Source organism: Chinchilla lanigera, unplaced genomic scaffold (genome assembly GCF_000276665.1).
Source record: "Chinchilla lanigera isolate Chin_1 unplaced genomic scaffold, ChiLan1.0 scaffold00084, whole genome shotgun sequence".
Taxonomy (NCBI): domain Eukaryota; kingdom Metazoa; phylum Chordata; class Mammalia; order Rodentia; family Chinchillidae; genus Chinchilla; species Chinchilla lanigera.
In genome coordinates, this window is record NW_004955485.1 from 1,971,609 (window position 1) to 1,981,534 (window position 9,926).

Consider the following 9,926-nt stretch of genomic DNA (forward strand, 5'->3'; position numbering starts at 1 on the left):
ATAATTCACTTCCCTGGGTAACAGCTGCTTTATCTTAAAGCTAAGGAGTGAGTGGGAAGATCAATGAGAGACTTGTCTGTTGCATTATAGTATTTTTTATAACCATACAGTTTTCAGTCATTTATTTTTTTTTTATTAAAATGTTTTATGAATAAGACCTTGGTGTCAAGCAATCATATACTTCTTTTAAGGATAAATTAGGCAATTAGACAATGACTGCCCTAGGAAATCTGATTAGTCTTGTTTTAATGTGTCAAGGGCTGATTTTAGTAAATAAACTGAACAAATACTAAGTTTCCTGGAATGGTGAAGTATATATATATATATATATATATATATAATATATTTGTGTGTGTGAGAGTAAACAATAGGGGATCAAATCTAGGCTTTTCCATGTGTAAACTGTGTCACAGTATAGTTTTCAAAAAATTAAATACATGATGGTCGTGCACCTATAGAGACAGCATATATCAGGGATAATTTGATTCATGAATAAGAAAATCACTTGAAGAACAGTTACTGTAATCAGAGTCTACGCAAACTATACCATGGCTAAAGTCACAAAGGACTTTCAATTTATAATCACATTGAGACCATTTTCCCTGGTGGACGATGACTGGATTGTTGTACAAAATCATGTAGCAATTAGTTTAGCAACTTAGTCCTTTTATCACTCGCTTGATTCTGGTGTAAAGTACGGATCTGGCACACTGCACATAGGTTTCCGTGCTCTTGTATGAAGCTGTTATCTGCCATGGATCATGGGGTAACAGCAATAGTCTAGTGGGAAGCGAAGGCTGGGAACTTATTTTGCATTCCCTCCCTTAAGCAGAAAAGAGTAAGTGTTAACAGATCAATCAGTTTAATCAAATTGTTTTCCTTTACAGATGTGCACTGTGAACTTCAGCAAGCACCAGAACCACCTGGAGGACTGGTCGTCACTCTCAGAGTTTCTAATTCAATATATCTGGGCTGGGGCATGAGATTCTGCATTTTTAAAAATTCTCCTTTGTTCTTGCTGGTGTTGGTCAGACTCTATTTTCTGAGAACTGGTGCACTAGCTCTTACTGTTCACATACAGCAGTGAATGAGAGGCAGCTGTAGCACTTCCTCGGTGTACTCAGAGAATGTCGCTTTGAGGAGGAGGAGCAGAGGAGGCTTAACTCGAAGGGGAGCCTGAAGAGATACGGATAAGCCTGAGAAATGAGGATGGAAAGTCCCCTTTGTCCAACTTCCTTACTGGTTTCTTAACTAAGCACTACGCAGGTAGTGAATTGGATCCTGGAGCTAGGTGGAAAGGGAACAGCAGTGCAAAATATTTCTGTGCTGCTGTCCTGTGTTGAAAATCTCATTGACTGAAGGACTAAGTGCTAGTTGTCTGTCCCGAGTTTGAGTGCTAAGACTTTACATACTTGACAAAACATTTGGTGAGTGTTCGCTTAAGTACAAGTCATTGAGATAAATGTTACAAACAACATCATATTGAGTCAAACATACAACCACTTCATAAAAAGATACTTTTACCTTCTATTTTTTAAATGTAGAAAGTGAAAATTAGACAGGCAGATTGCTAAAGGTGCAGCAAAATTTAAATTTGATTTCTTATATACAGAATTCATTCTGCTATAAAGAATGACTCCTTTTCATTTGTTTTCTGAGAGACTGATCCTGCCAAACTATCAATGCATCTACTGTTTCCAACATAATGTTAGTTCAAATCTGGGGTTACGGTGACACCTGCTTTTCTTTTGTGACCCAGGACTGTTTTTGCTATTCTGGCTCTCTTCTGACTGCATACGAGTTTTAGGGTTATTGTCTCCAGCTCTGTGAGGAATTACACTGATATTTTGTTTGAGATTGCATTACATCTGCATAATAGTTCTGGAAGTATAGCCATTTTGATTATGTTGATTCTGTCAGTGTCGTCACACGTGTGTCTGTGTGTGATGTGCAAACATGCATGAGTATCTTATAATAAAGAAATGATCTCATTGCAAGGAATTCAGCTTCTAATGGGCAAGTGAAATTTTCTTGAAATATTATGAGCATCTCTTAACAGCAGTGGAGTAATATCTGTTCTTTGATCTTCTCCAGGGAAAAAATAGTCTCTTCAGTTTTTAGGAGAAGCAAATATCTGTAGGGTGAAGTTATGAGAAGTATTCTATCACTGGGCAGGAGTGATGACTTACCATAATTAATTTCTTCTTCAGCCCTATAACCCTGAGGGGGAAGGGCTGATATAGATTCTTGAGGGTGTATTTAGGGGTCATGGTTATAAAGAAATGGATGTGCAAATTTGCATCTTTTTACCAACATACATGTTCCTTTCATTGGTGCTGACTCCTAGCATAGCAGAGAGTTCTCTTGCAGCGCCCCAAATGATGATTCTCTAGAGTAGCATTATTTCTTGACTGGGGGAGAACTGATGTAGAAAGGGACTGAATTTTTGCTTCTCTTGGAATTAAATATTGCTTTTGATGTTTTTCTGTAACTTTTCCTTGTGATTAGAGGAAAGAAAATGTGAAATTATTGGTGATTGTAGGCTTAGGATCACAGTACTTCCATTTGCTGTTGTGGTCCACAAACAGAATGGACGATTTATCTAGATTTTCTATCTAAAGCTTTTGATTTACCACTTTCAGCAGAAGATATCAGTTCTGCAAGGCCTATAAGCTGCAATAGAATTATTCTATTCACACAGAAAAATTCCTATGACACATGATAGTTAAATACAGATTGTCTAGTGTCTACTATTGATAGGTGATAGCGATTATTGAAGTTGAACATTTATAAAAGAAAACACATTATTGCAAATAACTCAACCTGTTGGCCTAATGTAATGGAAATTGGAAAGAACACATGATTTTGCTATCTTTAGTCATAAAATGCTCTTGTCAAGCTCCTGTATGAGTGGTACTTTGCAAGTTCACTATGTGGAGGGAAGTCACACTGGTAGATCATTCTGAATATCAGCCCATCAGCAGGGAAGAACATTTTCTGATGAACCATCCAGTTCCTGCTATCCTCTAGACTCACTGATCATTTGTTTCCTCAGTGAAGTTCTTGCTGGATTTACTGAACTCTCCTGTCTCGGTTACCTTTCTCTTGTTGCTGGGACAAAATACTCAACACCCAAATTAAAGAGGCAAAGATTTATTTAGCTTACAGCTCATGGAGGTTTCAGTCCATACTTGGCTGGTTCCAAGGCAGAGTGGCACATCGCAGAGGGCAACAGCTCAGGAGGAACAGCAGCAAAAGCACAAAGGAAGGAGTGGCCACAGCAAGCCTCTTTCCCTCCCTTATATTGTATGAAAGCTATCCGCCCCATGAATGCATGAGGCTGTGGGAGAACATCTAGACATAAACCATAACACCTCCCTGTAAAACAGGAAACTATTTCAGATTTATTTTGAGACATTTTCAGAGCTTGATATGTTCTCCCTATTGCAATATTCATCCTAAGAAATGTCTCTTTTAATTAAGTCTGGATTTGTTTTTCATTTTGATAGCAACTTCCAGGCAAAAGGCTAGAGTTAAACATTGATAAAATGCAATATTAAATCTTTTGTGATATTTTATTACTTTTACTGCTATGGCTACATATAAAATACCTGGTGCATTTTATTTTATTTTACTTCATTTTTTATTTTAAAGAGAAAAAATAAAATTTCAAAACAAGATCACAGGACAGTAACAATAATTAATACACTGTGTATTGCTATCATCAAAATAATTACAAGAGTACAGGATATAGGCATGAAATATTATCCAAACAATATTAGCACAAACTTTTCTTCTCAAAGAACTAAGAGAAACTAGCAGTGCAATTATATTAATTATTTTTTTTGTGTTTATATATATATAAAATGTGTGTGTAAATTATATATATATACATATATATATATATATATACACATATATAATTCTTTGTCCCTCCCTTCCTTTCCTGCTTCCCCATCACAATTTCTCTTTTCTTTTGAACAGTTTCTTCCCAGTTCACAATATCTATTATACGTTTTGGATCATTTTGACTCATTCAGCTTCTCACACTAGTGAGACTATATGATATTCGCCCATGTGGCCCTTATTTATTTTACTGATGATTATGGTCTCAAATTGCATGCATTTACCTATAAAAGTCTTAAGTTTATCCTTCTGTATGCCTGAGCAGTAGCCCATTATATTAAAAAAACCACTTTTTAATCAACTTTTCAGTCTATGGGCATTTGGGTTGTTTCCAAGATTTAGCTATTACAAAGTGTGCAGCTATACACATGGGTGCACATATATCGCTGTGGTATGATGATTTAATTCTTCTGAGAAAATAACCAGAGGGGAATAGCTGGGTCAAACGGGATGTCTAATCCTAGCTTTCTGAGGAATCTCTACACTAATTTCCACAATAGTTATACTAGTCTACACTCCCACCAACAGTGGAGAAATGTTCCTTTTTCTCCACAGCCTCGCCAGCATTTTTGTTGGTTGGTATCTTGATACTAGCCATGCTTTCTGTAGTGAGATGGAATTTCAGTGTTGTTTTAATTTATATCTCTTGGGTGACCAGCCATGTTGAATATTTTTTCGTATCTTTATTTACCATTTGTATTTCTTCGTCTGTGAAGTATCTATTCATCTCAGATGACCATTTTTGGTTGAGTCTTTAAATTTTGGGGACCTGATTTTTTTCAATTCTTTATATATTCTAGATATAAGTCTTTTATCTGAGTGACAACTGGCTATAATTTTGTATTTAGAGAGAGACAGAGTGGGAGAGAATTGCCTTGGTGCTTTTTTCTTTAACTGAAAAACAACAGCAACATCTTTTGAGTATTTGTTACACTGAACACCTTACTTAAAGCATAATCCCATTAAATTATGATAGAGCTTTCTTCTTATAATAGAGCTTTAATAGAGCTTATAATAGAGCTTTCTTCTAGAAAGCTCTATTAATCATGTCTCAGGAATACCTCTATTTTATAGATTTTAAGAAACTAAGACATAGAATTTTCATATCTATTCACTGGGTTTTCACAATTAATAGGTGGTTAAGCTGCATGTTCCTATATTTTGCTCTCTCTCTCTCTCTTTATCTATCTATATAAATATATAATGTTCCTCTCTGATTTTGATTATTCAGGTGATATTTAATTCCATATAATTGTTACAAAACTATTGAGAATTTTTAAGTTATATTTCTATTTTACAAGAATAGATTAAATTAGTGTTCTAATGTCCATAAAATTTTAAGTTTTCTAATGTGTATAAGTGTTGGATATAGACACAGAGAGGACCAAAAAATCTTAACACATATCAAAGTATTTCTAAACAGTGGAATTTGGTAGAGCAACTATAAGTAGGCAACTCTAACGCTGAACCAATAAAAAATGACATAAAACAGACATCAAAAATAACTATGAGAGGCCAGAGGAGGGAAGGGGTCTTCCTGGTATTGATGAAAATCCTTGAACTCTGTTTTCTAATTCATGGGATTTAGGATGATGGAAGAAGACAACAGTCTATTCATGAAACAGAGCCTCTCTGAATGATCTTCAGTTTAGAAGTCAGGTTTGCTTCATTAAATTGCCTTTAAAAGTGACCAAAGGGTAAACCACAAATTTAATTTGTAGGTGAATTACAGCCAGAAGGGTTAAGAGATGAAATGAGAAGGAATTAAACACATTGCAAAGAATAGCTAGGCTATTCAGGCTAGCTCAGTATCCCATGAGACAGCTGAATTAGACAGGCATAGCAGATCCAAATCCCTGATGACTTTCGTGAGGTGGATGCTTAAATTTTCCTCCTTGCTAATTTTAGTGCAAAGATACAGGATTGCAAGAAACATACAGAGTAAAAGACCTTTGCAGTGGGTTTTGAAATGTGGTCTCATCCCTGGTCACCTGCTGAGTATCTTTGCAGCTCAGGCAGAAAAAGGACTTCATTTTCCTCTTGGGGAAGACTGCTCTACTATCTGTTGTCTTCTAGAAAGTATGTTCCTGTTAAGAATCTGTGATTTTCCACAATGCAAAACATGAGGGTACTTTTTCTAATGTGTTTTTCTGATGTGTATTCAACAAAGATGACATTGGCATGTTTCCTTTTTGCTAAGAAAGTTACTTATCAGTTTAACGGTAGTGTTAGTTCCCTTATCTTTTCTAGAGACCCTTTTTTCACCTTTGTGCTGTCTGAAAAGCAAAAATAGAGATCTATATTTTAGTGGATGTGATTTCTTTTAATACTGTTTGACCAGTGTCAGTGATTCTCTGAGCTCAGCTTCCTACGTTAAAAATCCCAAGTCGCATCTTACTAGAGTGAGCTACAAACTTATTCTTATTTGAAGCAATGAAGAGCATAAGCGATTTTTGCAGTCAGGCAAGCAGACCTTTTCCAAACCCCAGTTTTTCCCTTTGTAGCTTGGTTTTCATGTTTAAAGGTCAAAGTGTAGATGACTTTGGTTGGTGAATGTTCCGAGAGAGTAAATGATGTGTGGGTGTGTTTGTTACTTAGGCAGCAAGTGAGAAGAACTTAGGCAACAAGAACTAGATTCTTATATTCCTTATATTTTCACTTCTGATGCTTGCCAAACCCTTGATGCTGTTCCATGCTCTGAGGGGTTGCAGCCACAGAACTGAAAGTCAGGTTTGATGTGACCTATGCAGGGACAGTAGAGAGGAAAAGCAAATTTGATAAATCCTAGGAACTCTAGGTCTCCAGAGCAATTCAGTGTCTATATGAGTCTCCACACATGGAGTCAGAGCTCGGAAACTCCCATTTGCCAGCCTGATTGCTCTTGGCCTCCAAAGGACAATGTCATGAGGCTGGGAGACGGTGATTGACTTCACTATAGAGTTCAGTTGTAAGGGGAACATTATGAGTTTTAGAAAGGAGTCACTCTGCCCCAGTGTGCATTCAGCTGTATGCTGTAAGGACTGAACATATTTTCCCCACCATGACTGAGTGCTGCGAGGCTGTGGCTGTCTGGTTTCTGAGGAAACACAGAGTGCCTGGAGTTCCTGTCAGGCAGTCCGCCCCAGCTTCATGATTGTGTTCTGATGTTGATCTCCCTCTCTCCACAGTTAATGGTGCCAGTGAGGAACATATTAAAAAAGTGTAGTTAAAAGACCCAGAGATCACATTTTCTGCATATTGGCAGTAGGCTGCAAGGGCTGGGGTGGGTGGTTCTGAGCCTCAAACAGGCCAGGAAGCTGTGCTAAGTCCTAGGATTGGGGAGTGCATGAAAGCCGATTGTGAGAAGCAAAAGGGAGTGCTGGGCATGGTCTGAAGATGGGTGATCGAATGATAAGACATAGTTTCAGAGCTCCTTTAAATTCACTTAGTCATCAAAATGAATAGTATCCATTGAAATAAACACCAGTCCAATGGGCAGTATCCACTTTTCATCATCTCTTTCAATCTGACCAAAACATTTTCTCTGTCACCATTCAAGATCTTACTGCGTCATCTTATGTTTTGCTTCTGCTTGGTTGAATGCATCAGTTTCTGAGAGCCTTCCTAACTGACAAGATGTAAGGCAGGTTCCTCACTGAATCCTCATTTATACCTTGCTTGATCTGACTGAGAAGAAGGAAAATGCACACCAACTATTTTTTAATGTATAACACAATTAGTGAGCTGGGCTGGAGGTCATGTATTCAGCTCTCCTTGCATCCATACTAAATACCTGATCAGAGCCTGCCTCTTACAGGGCATTTATCAACAGTTCTGAGAAGGGTAATCAGCAGAGTACTAGTTAAATAGACAATATGTAATTTTTATAATTTTGTAAAAAATGGGTTTGTTTAGGAAATATTGATCTTAAATATCTTCTCAGGGGCTAGCAATGCTTTTGATATGCACATGTTCACTGAGAAATTCTTACTTTTTTAGTAAAGGGAAGCTTTTACCCTTTACTGTCTTCTGAGGAACCCAGTTGGGAAAAATTGTTTAGCAGACTCATTTTCATGTTGTGGGTTTCAAATTAACCAGTCACATGTGGGCATGACCCTCACCTATTGGGAAGAACATCTTGATTTTTAGGAAATTTTTAAAATAGTATCTTAGGTGAGCTGGTGTTTAAAAAATAACAGCAGCAGCAGCAGCAACAACAGGAACCCTGATGTATTCACACTGTATATATACTGTATATATTTAGGTAGAATATTGGAGTTCTTATTTATTTATCCAGGAGTAATTACTAGTGGGTTAAACATTGATCTTCTGAGAGCATTTCAAGGAGGATTTTAGTGGCAAATTGAGGTTGCCTAGAACCAGCGAGAATGCATCAGTTGCACTGATTGATGTCTGCCCATTTTTCTCTCTGCTGTGGAGCTTTGTTCCCAAACAGTTAGGCAGCTTGTCTGGCTACAGCACTCCCAGGAGTGGAATGGCAGATTCACTGGGAGTTCAGAAACTGCATGTGGAATCAAAGATATCACACAGTGAAGGGTAATTATGGATTAAAAGGATGAGCATCTAAGATATGTTGTGTGGCATGGGTATGCTACTTAAAATGTTTCACACTGAGAGACAGTGCACGGAAACTGATGTAGTTCTCCTGGCCTCCTATTACAGTTAGTTTGAGTTCAAGACCCAAACCTTCCTGGGTTAAAGGTTAAACCTGTCCCACTCTTTGTCCTTTGAGATCATCACTTCTATTATTGGTGGGCTTTAAGAAATTTGGGATGGCCACAATTTTCTATGTTCTGATCGACTTTGCATGCTTGTGTTTGGTAGTCTGAGCAACTGATTTGAAGGTAACAATATGCAATGGAATTACAATGGTGAACTCCTACCATCTTGTCTAGTGAAACTCTGTATTATTGCTAATGTTTTATTGAAGAATTATTTTCTTATTCTCTTTAATGGTTTGAGCAGTCTTTCATTCTTTCATCTGATAATCTGAGCAATGTAGTTGAGGATGGCTATGTGTGGTGTAACAACTGTTGATCTGTATTAATTTGTCTTGAGACCCTGTATCACTTTGAATGTTCTTGCTTTGATTTGTTTATGTTCGTGATACTGATATGCTGCTACTGTTCTATTTTTTGTTTGTTTGTTTCTCCTGTATTACTCTCTTCATAATAAAAAAAAAGAAATTAGGGATGGGAAGTAGTGACTTGGGGAAACTTTATCTTCCCTACCAGCCTCCTTAATGTGTCTAGTACTTAGTTTTTCTATATTTTTTTTGCCTAATGTAATTGAAATATCTATTTACTATAATATCTTGATGATCATTTTCATGAAATAAACTAATTATTTTCTTATATATTTTTGGAGAGCTCTTGTATTTGGAAGCTAGAAGGGCCAAGGCTTTGAAATAGTGCCTTGGTTTCACTGTTTTTTTTTTTTGTTTGTTTGTTTTCTTTAAACTAATGCTATAAGAAGCTTGTGGATTGAACAATAAATTTCTAAACTAAGAAAGGAGTATCAAAACTAATATAATTTGACCTTGTGTCTGTGTGGTGGATTGACAATCAGTGGTCAGGTTGTAACTACACTCAGCCGAACTGAGGGAGTGTGATGCTGGGTGTGGGAGGCCCACCTGAGGACTGTTGCCAGCAGCATAAGAGGTAGAACTGGCGAAGAAGAGAGAGGCTGTCGGGAGCTGAGAGAGGCTATTGTGAACTGGTAGAAGCTGTTGGGTGCTGTTAGAAACTGTAAGGAGCTGTTGATTCTTCTGGAGGACCTTGTCATGCTGGCTTTCCTGATAAACTCAGCTCTTCCCATCATCTGAGGAGCTCAGGACCTTGCTGTCTCAGAGAATGCCTTTGGTTCAATTTGGTCCTCACTTGAGCATTGCTTCCTGGCTCTGGAGGGCAAGATGGTGCACTGCTCAGTCTCCTGGAGAAGATTGCTACATTGGCTTGCTGCACTGGCCTGATGGAAACTCAGCTGTCTTTCCCATCGGGGGAGCTCAGGACCTCACTGTT